We start from the raw sequence: 18597 nt of genomic DNA on the forward strand, positions 1-18597 counted from the left end.
AGGCGCTTTTGCCACTGAGCTAAATCCCCAGCCCCTCACTTTCTCTCATGTTAACGTCCATTGTTACATAGCACACTTCGCAGACCCAAGAAAATAACATAGATACACTATTACTAACTGAACTTGGCTTTAACAGAACATTTCCAGTTTTCTAACCATTGTTCTTCTCCTGAAGGATTAAATTTGGAGACCACATTGCACTTAATGCTAGTTTTTCTGATGTTCAAGTTTTCATGTTTTGGCTATTCAGAGTAATATCAAGTTTTCATGTTTTGGCTATTCAGAGTAAGCATGTGCAGTTGTGTGTGTGTTTGTGTATGTCTATGTGCACATGCACATGTGTGCATGTTTAGACCAATAAAATGTTCTCAAACTCATCCTTTGCATTTCTTGCAGATCTGGAATAAGCCATTTTTCTAAGGTGCTTTTGTTCTTTTTAGTGAGCAATGGTATTCACAGATAATCATCTGAGCGTTGGAGGTGCTCATTACCACTGGATTGTCATTTATTTTAGACCTTTTCAATGAATGGAGATAGGAAACGCATACATTTTAGAAAAGAAAAAAATTATGAGTTCATACTGATAATAACAATTCAAATGAAAGATTCCAGGGTCTTAAACTCAATTATTCTGATTTTATATTTGTTTCTCTTTTGCACAGAAAATCTTGGTTTCTAGCAGCACAATTACTATGTTCCTTATCGTGTGTTATAATTATGCTACTTATTATATACCCAAGCATATTTATAGAGATGAGCTAGCCATGCTATGGAAAAAACAGCCTCATGTCTCTGCAATTTGCTGCAACAGATATTCATTCTGTGCTCTCACTATGTGACTACTGGGGGATGGGCATGGTTCTGTTTCTCCTTGGCTTTTCCCAAAGGCCCAGACTGGTGAAGCCTCACTTCTGAAAACTGGTGGATCACCATGGCAGGGAGAGAACAGCTTTGGTGGGCTAGATGTCAGCTTCTCAACTTCTTGCAATATCAATTCATGTGTTATACAGCTTTCCATTACTGTGATAAAATAGCTGAAATAATCAACCTAAAAAGAGGAAAGGATTATTTTGGCTCTTGGCTTCAGTTCACAGTTGTTTAGCCATATCACTTTGAGCCTGTGGGGGAAAAGTACACCGTGGTGGGAATACTTGATGGACAAAGCTGCTCATCTCAAGCCCAAAAGCAAAAAGAGAGATAAGAAGAGGAGCTGGAGTGCCAATATCTTCTTAAAGGGCACGCCCCACCCAGTGACCTAACTTCCTGTTACCAAGCTCTATGTCTTAAATACAGAGGCCACAACCTCCCATAAGATCCATAGGCTGGAGACCAAGCCTTCAACACATTGGCATTTGGGGTACATTCTAGATCCAAACCATAGCACTTCCACCCACAGTTTTGAGCCACATCTAATCCCATGGCTGATCCTGAGTTTATCAGGGTAGCAACTTCTAATCTTTTCATAGGAGGATCCTGCCATTAGGAAGCCAAGATTTCTGGCAATGAGGCAGGAATACCACCCAGCAGGAAGGTAAAAGAACTTATTGTGAATAATCTACCATAAACATGGACATCACTAATTTTTTTTGAGATAGAGTCTCACTTTGTACTTCTGGCTGGCCTTGAACTCACTGTGTGGCCCAGGCTGGCCTTGAACTCATGGCAGTCCTCCTTTCTCAGCCTCTTGAGTGCTGGAATTGTACCACCACACCTGGCTAAAATTTAAAACTATTGTTTGCAGCTTAAGATTTCTCTTTGTTTACAGACCATGTCATATTGGAATCTGGACAATTAAAGTACTCTGTTTCAGACTCATTCTCAAATTATCCAATTTTTCCATGTGGTTGTGTTGCAGAATCTAAGAGATCAGAGAGACTAATGTGGAAAAAGGAGGGTTTATTTCCAAGATGTTAGACGCACATTGACCCAGATGAACTCGCTTCCGAAGTGTTCGGCATTAGTACAAAGGAAAGGTTCTAGTTTTATACATTTTGTTGAGGGGCTTGGTCTTTAGAAACTGGTGGGGGTGGGCAGGAGAGTGAAGCAAGTAAGGGCAACAGAAGAAAGACAGAGCAATCAATAACTTAGCTTTGAAGGAAGACAGAGCTTTATGAATCCTGTGTGAACAATGTGATGTAAACTCTGTTTACAGAACATAGTTGCCAATCTTATCTGTAGCCGAACAAGAAATTATAGCTGCAGGGGAGGGAGGGAGTTCGAGGGAGATTGCCCGCTTCAGTTATGCCACCAATTTGATCTGTTATTAATTTTTTTGTTTTGTATTTTGGTTTCAGATTATATTTGATTTTTAGCGTTGGCTATTTTTCTTTTTTTTCATGTAAAACAACATTTATAGAGTCTGAATTCAAAATATAAAACCAGGTGCATTAAAAAAGATGAGCTTTCCTCCCCATTCCTCCTTCTCTCTCCTCATTTTCCCCAATACATTTTTTGGCTGTTATTGTTTCTGTTTTATCCTTCCTTTACTTATAATTTTGAAAATACATAAATATCATTCATAGTGTGTGCAATAAAATATGGAACTCCAACTTGGATGATGCATTAGTTTCTTGTGGCTACTGTAACAGGTGATCAGGAACTGGGTATTTAAAATGATAGAACTTTATTCTGGCATAGTTCAGGAGGCTGGAAACCTGAAGTCAAGGCATCAATAGGGCTGCACTCCTCTGAAGGACCTGGGGATGGCTCCTTCCTTGCCTGCCCCTAATTTCTAGTGGTTGCTGGCAATCTTCCATATTCACTGACTAGTGTTTACAACCCTCTGTCTCTGTTATATGTGATCTTCTTCCCTATATGTTTGTGTCTCCAAATCTCCCTACTCCCACCCTACTCCAGTGTAACCTCATTTTAACTTGCTTAGATAAGCAGAGACCCTGTCTCCAAATGAAGTTATATTTGAGGCATTGAAGGTTAGGATGTCAGTATATTTTCTTGGTTTACACAGGTCTACCACAAAATAATAGAGGCTCTAGTCCTTGTGCTTTCAGACAGTAGTAACTATCACAGCTGGCATTTCTTTGTGCGGCTCACTCCTGAGAATGCCATCCTGAGATACAGTATCTGGCTTCTCTGAAGGTTTCTGGAATGATAGGGTCTGACTGTTTCTCCATTTGGTTCAGAGAGCAAGTTGTCACAAATCACTGGTGACTTTTCCTTCTGCACTTAGTTCAGAAGAGCATTGTTTTGAAGGGAAGGTGATGATGCAGGGATGGGCAGCAATCAGCATAAAGCTTCCTGAGTATGCAGCCCTACAGTCTCACCTGAGCACACAGAGATGGCACTGGCTGCAGTCTCACTCTAGCTCTTTAATGGCTCCTGGCCTCACTTCTTCTTTTCTCACCGAGGCACAGTCCTCTGGGACAGTATCCCTCCCCTGCTAGTAGCTATACATCACCTGCAAATGGCCTTCTGTCTCCATTCTGTATTTCCTCTGGTCCTAGAGGAGGCTTGAGAGCTTTGCTTCCCTGAGGCCCAATCCAGGCCATTTTATAGGGCTGGAGGGGTGGGTGGATTTGGAGCTGGTGTATATATAGCCAGGTTTTAGAGGGTAGCAATGTCAGTAAAATAGGGCTTATGATAGCTTTTTCCTTGCCCAGAGAAGAAGTGCTCGTTATTGGAAACCCTTCTAGAGGGACCTCTCTCTGTCATCTCTTTTACTCACATCCAGAAGGTGCCTGGGTTAATGGGCTATTTGTTCATACCAAAGGAAACGTCAGTGTAGAAGGAGACCCTTGACAGTCAGATATGCTAAAAAGCAATGTATGTCATCTTTTGGTTTGAGTTCATGTGTCTTAAAATAAGCATTCTAGCTGTAGGGCTGCCTTTGTTACTAAAACTCAAGGCAAAACATCATGTGATATCATCTTGATTGTTGTGCTCTCTCCTGAAACCAAGGGAGTAATTTATTTTAGCTTCCTATGAAAGGGCATCCTGGAAGTGTGGCTGCATTGGAGGTGGCAGCATGAAAAAGCTCAAAGACTGCTCAAAGATAAGAACCTGTGGCTCTGTTGGAAGATTTAATATGATTTTTATCTCTTTTATTGATGCTGTCAATGCACCTAAAGGGGCTTAGGTGCTCTCAACAATAGGATTAGCTACTTGGGGTACCATTTTGTATTAAGGCATTGTTGTTCATAGAAATACTATTTTATTTGTGCAGAACAATTTACCCCCCTTCACCAGGAAGGATGGGTTCCAATCAGAATTTGAAATTGTTTGGTCATTGACTGACAGACTCTTTGGTGTCCTACTGACCCACAAGACCATGTATGTACCTGTCTAGAATTGATCTTAGCTGTACACATTATTGTGTTTGACTTATTTGACTGCTGTTTGTTTTTCCCGAATCTATAAATTGTGCAAGCACGGGGCTATTTTTTTTTTTTAAATTCAGATTGTGCCTTGTTCTACTACAGAGCCCAGTCATAGGGGATGCTTAAGAACTTTCAGGAACAAATGAAAAGTATTCCCACTGATCTGAAATTCTGAAGAGGAGGCCACTGGGGCAGACCATTTGTCTGCTGGCTTCACAAAGTCCATGGAAGACCAATTTCAGCTAATGACCTAGTGATCTAATTGCAGAACTATTTGATACAAGCAAGTACTAGGCAGACACCATTAAGACGGGCTCTGTCCGACTGTAAAGAAACAACACAAAATAATACCGTAGTTTTAATTCTCTCAAAGGCTTATTTTCTCTGTTCTTAACATAAGATTCACCCCGTCTTTTTTTTTTTTTTTTTAGCGAAAACCAACCTACTAAATGTAGCTTTGTAAAAATTGCTAGTTCAGAACTTTACAAGCTACAAAATGTATTATTGCAATCTGTACTTATATAATAAACAGGCATGGAACTATGTAACAATTCCCAGTATGAAATAATCATAAAATCCAATATTACTTTTCTCCAGCATAGCCTATATTTTTTAATAAACTGTCACTTCTTCTGCACTCTGCGAACACCACGTTTCCTTTGCAGCCTGAATTTTGTGCTTTGTCTCGTCTTGAAACATAACAAGTGAACTGCTGCACCTTATCTTCCCTAGCGAATTGCCCAGGGATTTGCAATGATAAACAAGTTTACTTTTAAGTCTGCCTGAACTTTCAAGAGCTGTCCAAATGCTGGCTGCTTCTTGGGAGAATGTTTAGGTGTTGCTATGCCAGTTTCAGGGAGTTCCCATAGTCACTGCTTATCTTTGAATGTGCTGCGCACACTGCCCTTTGAGAGCTCCTGCCTGTCTGCCAGTGGCTGTGTCCTGGTCTGGATCTCACTCTTCCATCTCTGTCCTTTGCTCAGGCTGCTGGTCTGGGGACTTCCATACCTGGCAGTGCTGCCCATGGGGACAGCCCTTCCAACCTCTCACTTTCTCTGCACCAACTTAACAGAACAGTTTAGGGATAGGAAAGTGACAGGAAAAGAGCTTTTCAGAGATGCCTAAGGCAAAACTAGGTTTCAGTTTGAGAAGAAGGAGCTCACTCTGACAGTAAGCTGTCCCCAACACCCACCTTCTGCCCCCAATACCCCTCCTGGGCCTCATTTCTTCTCAGGTGGAGGTGGTTGTGCACAGCCTTGCAGACCAATTCCAGCAACAATTTCCCCACCTGGGGGCAGCAAGAGTTTAGGGTAGAGACTGACTTCAACTTTTACACATTATAATTATTTTTGTACTGGGAATCGAACTCAGGATCTTGAGCTTGCCAGACAGGTGCTGTGCCTCTGAGCTCTATCCCCAGCTTTACATCTTCATTTGAATTCCTTTTTCCTGTGCCAAAATGTTCGCTTTGCCCCACAAAGGGAGATTTTCCCATCCAGAACACTCTGTTTTTACCAAATGCAATTTGTATTGAGATTTGCAGGCTGTGGGCTGTTTACTAACAGAGGATGATGGATATATTAACAATATGGTGATAAAGGTAATAATAGTGGTGATAAAGGTAATAACTTGAGGCTTACCCTCAGGGGAACTGGTGTTTGTTGGTCTGGGCCTGAGTAGAAATTATCTATTTCTTCAGTGTGGAATTAGAAGCTTCCGGTTTCCAGGTACCTAAGCCTGTTTCCAAGTATCTTTCTTTAAAAGGGAAAGACAGAACCATGCTCCCCCTCTGCCTGCTTCTTTACTTCTCTTAATAGGTTCAGTTGATGAGTGGGGCAAATGGAGACCAATTCCCTCCTCCATGTCAGGGAGCCACTTAAGACCATCATTGAGAGCTTCATTCAGCAGAAGCCAGGGCCACAGTTTCTATGGAGGAGGCTGCAGAGGGGAGGCTGGGGTTGGCCTGGGGGCCCTGTGAGGAAAGAAGGAGGGTGCTGCCACCCTTGGGAAGACAGAAGACCAGATCAAGATGAATCCACCTTTTTGAGAGGGAGAAAAATCTATGCTCTTTAAAGACAGAGGCAACAGAAACTATACATTTGCAATAAAATATGTAATGGCAGCAGATGGTGCACATACTGTGTAATTACAAACTGTAGAGTCCCATGGTTGGCAGATCAAAGTTTTTCTGTGCATATGCATTACTTCAGAGTAATCCATGCCTTTTCCCCTCATTAATGAGGGAAGAATGGGCTTGTCTGGATCTTGCATTTACTGGTTATTTGAACTGCATCTGAGCCTCGTGGCTGGGTGGCTGGCCCACACCTGTGCCACATGAGGCTAGCAGGTGAAGGTAACTTCATTGGTACTCAGCGAAATAAGGTCTTTCCAAACTTTAGAAACTAAAGTAATGCCATAGATGAAGCACAGGCTTTGTCATAAGCACCTGGATACCACTATGCCATTCCTGGGACAGGGTGGGGCTCCAATCCTTGACTCCTTGGCAAAGGTGTTGTTTTATGTACCTGCATTGGGCAGCAGCCCTTTATTCAAATCCCTCCTAGGAAAGAAGTGAGTTATCCTTACCACTCTAACCTGGCACAGGATCCATGTGAAGCTGAATGCAACCCCATAATCCTAAAACAACAACTTTGCAGGTCATTTCTGTAGATAAGGCAGTATGCATCCCTAAGTTGATTTTGGCTACTCTAGTTCATGACTAAACATTTAGAAGAGCTCCATAATGTTGGGTAAGTCAATGAATGGCTTAGTTATTTTCACCACATTGGTAAACAATCCAATTATTAGTAATTTAAGAGTAGAGTATAAAGCACTCCTCTGCTTGCAGATTTTCAGCCTTATCCCCAGAGGACCCACAATTACTAGTCTCTGGGGTATCATTTGCATAAATGGTGGCATATAAAAGCACATATATCTTTTTTATTTTAAAGAAAAGAAAGATAAACAATAAAAACAGTGGCCTAAAATTTCAAAACAAAATAGTAGGAAAGTAACAATGGTTAGTGCATTGCATAACTGTTATCTTCAAAGTAGTTGCTCATATTACAAAATACAGGCATGAAAAATTGATCAAGCTATATAGGCATGAACCTTTCCTTTTAATGAGCTAGTCACAATTAGTAGTATAACTATCTTAACTACCTTGTGTGAAGCACATGTATCTTTACACATGCACACAAATGAATAAAAACACAAACATGTACATTCTACTCTGCCATTTGTATTTTTTACTCAATGTATCTTGGAAATGTTCCACATTAGAGATCTACTCTATCTATAGAAAGACTGCCTGGAATAGCAGGAAATGGATGTATCATACTTTTACAGTCGGTACAATTTGATGACTGTTTGCACGTGCTCTCATATATTCAGTCATAGGATAGAGGTAATGGAATTGGGCCCAGGTACACCTAAAATACTGGTGGATATTGCCAAAGCACTTGTTGTAGTTTGGGGTTTTGCAAGGGAAACAATACAATGCAGGACACATATTTTATAAGATTATTTATAATCATCACCCAAAGAATTGTATACAAAGAGAATGCAGGAAATCTATCCACACACTAAAGACCAAAGAATCCATCTAAGGGCCTGGATCCTGCATAAGTCCAGCTGAAGACCTAGAGCTCATAACAATGCATCCCCCAAATCCAACTGGAGGCCTAGAACCCATGACAATGTCTCATGCAGGCCTGTTTCATGGATCTGTGCTGGGAAAGCCCAATGGTCAATGGTGGAAACTAGAAAGTCTGTGCCAGAGGGATAAAGGATCTGTATTAGCAGGCTGAGGGATCTGAACTGGAGCCAGGAAGTGAAGCTCAAAGTAAGAACTGGAGCTTCTCCAACAGGTATCACAGTCATCCTCAGCAACAGTGAGGTCCCAAGCTCCTCCGATTATCAGGACCACCGAGTTCCCATCAGCAAAGCCAATGTGACAAGCTTCTCCCAGAGACTGAGCAGTGCACCATTTTCCCCTCTGGAGCCAGGAAGCGATGCTCAAAGTGAGAATAAGAGATCCCCTCAAAGTGAGAATAAGAGATCCCCCAAAGTGAACCATAGCTATTCTCAGTGACAGCAAGGTCCTGAGCTCTTTTGATGATGATAATAGCTGAGTTCATGAGGAAAGCCAGCATGACAAGCTCCACCAAGAGAACCAACAGCTCCCAACAGCCTTTCCTCTTCTTCTCCAGTTCTGCCTCTTATGCTGCTGGCAACAATCCTCAGGAGGGCCTCCCACACCCAGCAGCATGCTGGTTCAGTTCAGCTTGGTGTTACAAGTTGACCACCTGTTGTCAGTCCACTACAGTACTCTCTAAAAAGAAGGCCCTAATGTTGGGATGACAGGTCACATTCCCACAAACAATGCACCAGAGAGCTCTTTTCCAGTTTTGCCCAGAAGACTTGGTTCCTATAGCCTCATAATAGGAAGTCAAGAATTTTTGTTATTTTTGATGATGTTTTGAAAAATGAGTTATTTATTTGGAAATTCAAATTACTTTCAACTACTAGTGTTGTGTGCATCTTATATGACATTTCAAATGAAAAAACAGGAAATTCTTACAGCCGTGTAATAGCATATAATAAGTATTCAATAAATGATACTCCTATTTTCCCTTAAAGGACAATAGTCTGTGGCTACTTGCTAGAAAAAGGATATATTTGTTTGAGGCATATTGGGAGGGGTATGGTATAGGAACTGACCCTTGTTGAGCCTCTACTTGGTGGGGGTGCCACAGTCTTAGCTAGGTGACTTGCCCATATTTGTAGACGAGCAACTGAGACCCAGAAAGTGTGATCATGGCTGTAGTTCATGAATGGTAAGCCTCTGTTTAATCTGACCTTTAATGATTGTCCAAAGCAACTCTGGGGACCAGTGTAGTATTGTTTAAAGCAAGGACTCTATGGAAAAATGTTTGGAAAGATTTTCTTTGTATGTATGTATGTATGTATGTGTATATTTGTATGTAAATATATGCATGTATATATAGAGCTACTCAGCTATCAATCAACCGTGTAGAAACTGGACTATTGTGCATTGATTTCATTACATCTTGCACTTACACATCTCTGTCAAGTGTCCAGCCGAAAGGTTCCCATGTCATTTTCCCATTATTCAAGTTAGGAAATAAAATTGGAAGGAAAGTCATGTACACGCCCAATACATTATTAATAAAGCAGAGAAAAACCAAAAGTGCAATGAGATCTTTGGAAAAGTAATTTTAACTTTGATGTGGCCACACAGATTTTAGAGGGGAAATAGGGTCATTTTATACTATCTTCCCCAAGCCTTCAAATGAGGGAGAAAAATGTATAATGAAGCCCAAAGGAAATAATTTTGACAGGCGCAAACCTGAATGTCTTCCTGAAGAATAAAATATTTGGTAAAATATTTTTCTTATAAGTGTTTGTGGTCGCGTGGGGCATTATTGAGTGACAGCTTTGAGTCATGCCCTTTCTTCAGTGCACAGTGGGAGGATGCTGGGGTCACAGGGTGCATTGGGCAGTTTCTGTCTTGGGAGGAGGAAGGCTACTGTGCCTTCAAATCTGAGCTGTCTCTAGTGCAAAGGGTAGGACATGCTGGTCATCTGCTCCTTAAAATGTTTGGCTTCCAAACCGCCCATATTTACAAAGCAACGAGTGGCTTCTTTGTTTAATGCAGATCGTGAGGCAGTTTTAGAGAGGCCAATGCTTCCCTATTATACCTATGCTAAATGTTTACCATTCTTGGTTGCTTTAATAAAGTACAGCAAATGAGTGGCTTAAAACAATATTTATCCATAAGTGATATTTATTTTGTAGAAACCAGAATTCCAATGTCAAGATATTAGAAGGGCCATGCTCACTTCTATGGCTTCAGAGGACAAGGCTTTCTTATCTCTTCCAGCTTCTGGAGGCTCCAGTTCTTTATGAGTTTATGGCAACATTACTGCCATCTCTCTGTCTTCACTTGCCTTTTCCCTATGTATTCTGTTCCACTCGGTGCAACCTCTTCTTTTCTGGTGAGGACACCATCATTGCATTTACAGCCTACCCAAGTCCAGTATGACCTCATTTTAACTAATTGCCTGAGCAGTGAGCCTATTTCCCAATGAGGCCATATTCTGAGGTTCCAGGTAGACTCGAGTCTGGGGGACACTATCCAATGCTTTACACTAAATAAATGAAATAGAGTTTAGGGCTGATAAATTAGGAAATGCACAAATTTCCTCGAAATTAGGGAGTGTTGATGTCTTGAATGGGGACCACTATTGCCTAACTGTGGTATTGCAGCCTAACTCTAGTATACAGATGTGAGGCAAATCGAAGCTATGCAAGTTTCGGGGTTGAAAAGATGGGATCAATTATTTTCAGTTTCTCTGGTCCTTAGGGGTTTCCCTGACTTTGTGCCAGTGAACATAATGCTAGGCAGGGCCTGACACTGGTCCTGTTTTAATTGCTTCCTCAACTGAATGCTCTTAGTAAATTTCCACTGTAGTCCATTTGAGTCCATTGTGGCTGTTGGGTCCTTCCAGGGAGCATATTTGCTAGCAGTGTGGGACACTCTTACGTTTAGAGTGTGCAGAGTTGGTCCCCACTGTCTTTGGCACAGGATGCATGAGGATTGCTGGCCTGTACTATCCGCTATGGTGCTAAGTGAGACCCGGCAATGTGCTGACAGGCCTGCTCGTGGGACAACCTGTGAGCTAGGAGCCCCGTGCTTTTAGAATGCACTGGTAGATGTGTGCCTTAGTGTTGTCAAGTATTAAATTTAATCCTCAAAAGCCAGAGCTGAGGATTTTTTAATGCTATTTCACTTTTCTTATATCTTCTCAATGTTATGTAGTTTGCTTTTTTTTTTTTAATAGCCAACTGGGCTTTTCTTCAACTCGAGTTTGATATTACAGAATTATGATGGTATGAATAATATAAAATACCACATATCCCAAAGCCTACAGAAATAAAAGCTACTTTAATAAAGGCAAGTGGGGGCAGGAGACTGGCTCTGACTGAAAACTTCATTGCAAGATGGGTCTGAGGGGAGAGAGAATAATCAAATTAGGTTAGTGTGAGGACAGGGGGCTCAGCTTTTCTCAAGGTCCCTCCAGCTCTGCAAATGATGACTTTGCACAAAGCTCTCGGGAACTCTTTTCTGGAGACACAAATTCCTTGCTGTCATCAGGCTCGGTCCTCTTCTTAAGATGGGACAAAGGGCATCACTGCAATTCAATGTTTTGGGTAAGCTCATAATGCTGGGCAGCTCTTATTGAAAGAAGCTTCTGAAGGAAAAAAGTTTGGGAGCTTATGTTCCTGGAGTCCATCCATGAATCAGAATGTTCGAGTGTCTGGCAGCTCCTCTGGAGTGGAAAATATGTCAGTTGTGTAAAAGTTAGATAAAAACAATACTATATCATTTCTGTAAGCACATAAATATAGGCATAATGCCAGAAGAAAAACTTATGCATGGAGAAAGGTAACTGTGTTTCATCTGTAATGTTTAATTTTTCCAATAGGTTTTTTTTGTTGTTGTTTGTTTTTTTTCCAGTACCAGGAATCGAACTCATGACCTCGCGCTTGCCAGGCAGGTGCTGCATTGCTGAGCTAAATCCCCAGCCCCTCCAATAGTTTTTAATGTCAAATGTGCATGGTGTAGAAGCTGTAGAGCACAAGGCTACGGACCGAACCCAGTGGCTGATCCCTGACCCCTGCTGTTTCTTCTGATTCTTGTTCCCCAGAAGAAACCAATTTCATATTCTTAGTTCTTTCTTCTGAAATTCAATTCTGCAGTATAAAAATGACTACACCCTTACATTTGGTTATCCTGTTTAGGTGTTATCCATTGACTCTCCATTAGCTTGTAATATTATTTGATGATTCTTCCTTCATTGTTCTTTTATGTTCTGTTTCTTTCTGGCATTCCAGCTGTTTGAATATTTGACCTCTCTGACAAATCACTGAATTTCTTATTTTTTAAATCTTCTCTCTTTAACTCTTTTGCTCACTTCTTTGGAATATACCCTTAACTTTATCTTGTAAATCTGAGCATTTTTTTCTTTACTTCTACTACTATACTTTCAATCCTTAATTTTGTTTTAAAAATTTTCATTAATTAAATTTAGCAGTCCTGGGTATTGAACGTAGGGCTTTTACACTGCAGCCTGCTTTATGTTTTATTTTGAGATGGGATCTGTCTAAGTCACTAAGTTGCCCAGATTGAGCTCAAACTTGCAATCCTTCTGCCTTGGCTTCCCAAAGTGCTGGCATTATAGCATCTGCTTCCAGCTAAGAGCTCTCTCTTTTATAGATTTCTGTACTGTGGATGGACACCTCCTCTTTCCTCTTTAAGGCCATTGACTACAGTTTTTTTTGTTGTTGTTGTTGTTCTTCTTTTTACATACTATTTCCATTCTCATCAGTGTATTGCTAGTTTTCTCTTTCGGTTTGTTTTTCTGGTACTGGGAATCAAAACTCACGACCTTGTGCTTGCCAGGCAGGCACTGTGCTGCTGCGCTAAATCCCCAGCCTCCTCCTCTTGAGTTTTCTTTTCCTCTCTTGGTTTCATCTCTTGCCAATGGACTTTGCTGTCTGGCCTGGTGGCTTGGGGATTTCCACTGGTATTGAGAGGTAAAGCCCAAGTTGCTGACTGAAGCTTTGGGCGGAAGGCCCTTTCTGACTGGTGGGCTTTGTGTGGAAGATGGTGGACCAGTTCACTTTACTGGGAAGTGCCAGGTGTCATTGTCTGTATACCTTTCCAGCAGGCAGAGTTTTCCTAGTGATGAGCCCCCACCTCCTGTGTACAGCATGTATGGATCATCTTGGGCACTGTAACAAAATATCACAGGATTAAGCAGCAGAAATTTATTCTCCTCCAGTCTCAGTGCCTGGAAGTCCGAGGTGGAGGTGTTGGCTGAGTTGGTTTCTCTGGAGGCCTCTCTTTTTGGCTTACAGATAGCCATCTTCTCTGTGACCTCACATAGTCTTTACCTCATGCATGCACACCCCTGTGTGTTTTCCTCTTCCTATGAGGACAACAGTTTGATTGGATCAGGGCTTCACCCTGGTGGACTCATTTGATCTTAATTTAACTTTCTTAAATGCCTCATCTCCAAATATTATCACCTTAAGCCTAGGGCTTCTACATATGAGCTGGGGGTAGGGGCACAATTCAGTTCATAACACACAGCGATAAGGTGACAGTGTTCTCTGCGTCAGCCGTGGGGGTTAGGTGCTTTATGCTGAACATCGTTCTCCTGAATTCCCTGGTGTTCAGAGCCTACTCTACTTGCATTTTCAGCGGGGCCTCGGAACCTGTCTGAGTCTTCCTCTCCAGAAAGAGAGGTTCCTGTGGTGGGCATGGCACTCTGCTTGAATGTGGGCTGGGGAGGGTCTTGAGGTAAGGCTGCTCTTTACATTAGATATTGACCATCCCGAACCACTTTCAGATCAGCAGGCCTTTCTGATCATTTATTATTTATTGAGGTAGGGGTTCCCCTATCTCACCCAGTGCAATGGATTCCTTTTCAAACCCTATTCTCTGGGGCTACCTTTTTAAGAATTTGTTTATTCTCTATTTCTGAGTTTGGAGAAGAAACAGAAAACAGTAATGACTGAATCTACCATTTTAAAAGATAGTGGACCGTGAGCCAGCCAGGGGCAGGCATGTGGATAGTGTTAATTCTGACAGAATAATTAAAATTCTGTCATTTTAATCCCTATGGCCTAAGGCTTTATGCACAGCACATTTCAAGGGGTAAAACAATGCTCACCTCCAGTACCAGGTGTAGGGAACAGCCTTGCCTCAAGACCCTCACCAGCCCACATCCAAGCAGAGTCCCATGCTCACCACAAATTTTCTACCTCAGGATGTGTGGTCCTCCAGACAAGAGTTCAGGTAACATTCCTGAATTTATTTAATCTGAACCCAGTGAGAATGTTTTATGCAAGTAACTGTTACTGAGAGACAAGGCATTTCAATAGTGAAAATCGCAGTGACTGCTTTATTTTTGAATGAATGGAACCTGGAAAGATTAAACAAGAAAGACAGTGTTTTGATCTGATTCTGTGTTACCACCTGCCATAAGTTTTGGGATTTAAATCAAAATATTTTTTCCCTTTTTCTGTATGTATTTCCAAGTGTCTGTCTTTATCTGATAGGAGTTTTCTGACACCACTGATAAAACTTTCTTCTGCATGAAGTTTAGTATTATGCCAGCCTCTTCCTGTTCTGTTACTCAGACTCATATTTTGACCTTAATGTTTTGTCTCATCAACTATCAAATAATAAAGTAACCCAAGAGGGGATCTTTCTAATTACTTCCTTAAAGTCATATGGGTAATGTATATGAATTTAGCAGTGTCCTAAGGGTGAACAATCTTCTTTGTTTTAGTGTTCCCCAAACTATGATGAGCCTAATTAATGCCATAGTCCATAAAAGAGCTGTGTGTGCCTCATAAAACATGGAGAAGGCATAAAACTCCCTCGTGCCTGAGTTGTTACGGTTACTGTATGGGAGAACGCTTTATTATCAATTTCCAATGCATTCCTTTTCTTGCCAGGATAGTAATCCACAGATTTGTAGGTCTCAGTGATCCTCTTGTTTTGCCCCTGGATCTCTTAGCCCTTGCCTGGAAGCTGGATGCTGGGACACAAGGATGTGGTTGAATGTATGCTTATGGGGACATCTTGGGGAAGGGAGAGGTCAAAGTAGATGAGTTAATGACAGTGCTTGGGGTAACAAATATTAGATGTCAAGGTGCTGATAAAAAAGCTGGTCAAGATAGGGAGACTGAGATTGGTATTAGAGGTGCGGGCTTTCTGAGCAGCAGGAACTTCAAAGTCCAGGGTCACGCTGAGTTGTTCCACTTGAACACCATGCAGCTGTTGTTGGTGCTCTTGTTATTTGTATTTCCTAATTAGAATCTTTGCTCATAGTAGTGATTCTCCACCTGGAGTCCAAAGAACAAAGGTCCACTGCATGGTTGGATAGATTCATACATCTAGGTTTGAATCCTGGCTCCAGCCATTGACAACCCTGTGGTCTTGGACCAGCCCCACTAATGCTTCCAACCTCAGTTTGCTCATCTAGAAAATGGAGTAAGTGGTACTATTCATATGGTGTGCTTGATGGGTGACGTAGGGCAATAGCATAATGCCTGACACATCACCAACTCTCAGTAATTATTTGCTGCTGTTATTAATGGTTTTAAAACTGGGATTGCATCCTAACTTTGACCTTATGTGTAGTTTAAGTTTGGGCTATTTCAGCAGTGATGAGTCTTCAGTTTTCTGGAGCATGGAAAGAGAATAATGATGCATCAATGCCATCTTCCTCAGAGAGAGGTTGTGGATGATTAATGAGAAATGAACTGCTTGGGCAGAGCTTTCAAGGTCATTGACATAAACCATTCATGCAAAAGGTAAATGCTCCTCCTTACTGTTTGTTCTGTGGGGGAAAAGTATCTGGAGTTTTCTCAGTAGTGTCTCCTATGGCTGTGTGCAGTCCTACCTGTAAGGGAGTTAAGGAGCAGGTGAGCAGACCTTGATGCCACCATGCTGAAGATGGATGTGGTTTTGGATGCTGAGGGACTTGGGCAGGGAGCACAGTGGTACCTCTCCCAGGGAGGAGTGGGGAGAAGGTTGGTTCATGAGCCTCTTGGCCAGAGGGGTTTGGAGGGAGCCATATTCAAGAGGAGCAGCTGCAGCTGTGCCCTGATCTTGGGCATTCTCCAGAAGGGGGTCCCTAGGCGCCTACCATGGAAAGAAGGCGGAGGGAAGGTTCCAGCCGGAGGCTTGGATGATGATGGAGGAGGAGGGGAGATGAGTGACACTCAGCTTAGTGCTAGACACAGCCAGGCCTTGCCCATGTGATGGCACTGACCTTGGCCAGCACGTCACCATGGTGTGGCAGCTGTCCTCTCTGCTGTTATGTTCTATCTGCTACAATATAATCCTCCATCTCCAATACACGACTCAAAACAGAACCAAGACAAGCCCATGGCCAGGCTGGCTGGCCCTACTTTCAGGAGAGAGTTTTGTATCACTGTACCTCATGCATGGTGATGGGTGCTGGTGATGTCTCTTGGAGGTGTGGCTAAATTTGAAAGTGACTTGAAAATCTTGGAGGAAGAGTTAATCCTACTCACATAGCACCCTTGTAATGTGTGTTTTGCTGTACTATTTGATTTTAAGTACTACACTTAGAGTTTTATGGAGATGATCTGTAATTCTCATAACAACTCTGAGGGGAAGGAGTGTTTCTCACAGTATGTAAGGAAGCTGAGCCCTGGCTACACATGTAGATCCATTGCTAAGGGGGTCACCGGCTCATCTTTGTCCACCCACTGGGTATCACACCAGACAAAATCTTCCAGGCCCAGATATCTTCTAAGTCCTGCTGTCACTGGACAGGGTCTCAGGAGGTTCCCATCTGGGGCATGAACCCAATTCACCCTACTCATAGAATAGTTTTGCAAGCTTGCTGACTTCTATCTCAGACAAAGAATTTTCTGGAAGTGTCAGTAAGAAGCACAGGAAGGGTTTTATTAGGCAGGAATGGAAAGGTACACACTCAAAGAAATAGAGTGTGGGATCTCAAGAGAGAGAGAGGTGCATTATTTCCTGGAACAGGGACTATTTATTCTCCTCTTGAGGGGTAGAAACCCTGGGAAAATGTGACTCATGCCCCAGAAAGATACTAGTCCATAATACAGTTAGAAGCACATTTTTTTCAGATGGATAACTTAAACATTGTGTGAATTCTCTCAACCTATTCCTCTTTCGTAGGATCAGGTTCCTGCTCTTCAGTTTCTCAAGCCAATTTATGGACTTTCAGTATTCCTCAGGCGTTTTGAGTGCAATGGGTCTGGAAGGGAAGGAGTACAAATTTAACCAAGGGAGGGCTGATATGGATCACCTTGGGTGACTACAACTGGGTCACAGAAGTTGCAGTCTTCTTAAAAAGTACAGTTAATTTTTGCATAGCAGAGATTATCTGTTCCTGGAAGGTTTCATAAAACTAATAGGGTCTGTTTTTTTCTCTTTCTTCTGAGAAAATTTTAAACTAATGTATTCATTTCTTAAATTGTTATAGACATATTTAAGGTGTCTGCTTTTGTTTAGTTTTGAGCAATTTATTTTTCCAGGAAATCAAACACTTAAGCTTTCAATATATTCCTATAAAGTTTGTATTCTTTTCATATTATAAATCTAATACCTATTTCACATGTTTGTTTTCTTTTTTTCCCCATTCCTAATAGTATTTATAATATGTTTTGTTTTTTTCTTCTCTTGTAAGTTTATGTGGAAGCTTACAACGTTATTAGTATTTTCAGAGAATGGCAAGGGTACCAAGAGATGGAGGGAGAAGAGGAAGAAAAAAATTAAGGTGTGTTTTACACATGTACCAACTCCCCTCCAGACATGCAATCATGATGCACTATAAACATGTATTAATAAAAATAAAACTTGAAGAAAAAAAGTACAAATTATTTTTTGCTTATCATTTCCTTGCCTCTTTTCTACCTACCTTTTATTTCATTTATCCTAGCTCAAGGTGAGCCTCAAGTTCTTCTACTGAGTAAACCTGTGTTGTCCCACGTGGAAGCCACTAGGCACAGGTGGCCACCCAGTGAAATTAATTAAAATTGAGCAAAATTAAATACCCAGTTTCTCAATTGCACCAGTCATATTTTATGTGCTTAAAAGCTACCTGTGGCTGGTGGCTGCCACTTTGATCAGCACTGGAATAGAGCACGTCTGCCATTGTAGAAAGTGTTGGCAGGCAGTGCTGGGATAAATAGTACACGTTTATTGCTTGAAATGAGTCAGAGCCTTTTAAAGATTTCTCATTTTTAAAGAAGGCAGACATTTTAAGTAAAATGGCTGAGAATGTCTGAGTATAGGGATTCCGCCAACTTTCGGTGCTCTGTGTCTCTCCCGAAGCTGTTGCGTCTCGGCGGCTGTGCTGTGATCCTCAGGACCTGGGCTATAACTCTGTAGGCTCCAGCTGGGCACTGGCTGTCCTCTCTCCTAGTGCTTATCTGTGTATCCTGGCTACAGTGCTGTAGGTAAGACAAGGATGTAAACTTCTATTTTAAATTTGGTTTTAATTAAAACAGCTAGTGTTTCCATTTCCCTAAAACTGGTGTATGCAGTAGTTTCTTATGGCTCCTAACTTGGTGGCTTAAGTCAATAGATATTTTTCTTCCTACAGTTTTGGAGGTTAGAAGTCTACAATTGTCCTTAGCTCAGTGGGGTTGTTAGGGC

This window comes from Chinchilla lanigera, unplaced genomic scaffold (assembly GCF_000276665.1).
Source record: "Chinchilla lanigera isolate Chin_1 unplaced genomic scaffold, ChiLan1.0 scaffold00076, whole genome shotgun sequence".
NCBI classification, from domain to species: domain Eukaryota; kingdom Metazoa; phylum Chordata; class Mammalia; order Rodentia; family Chinchillidae; genus Chinchilla; species Chinchilla lanigera.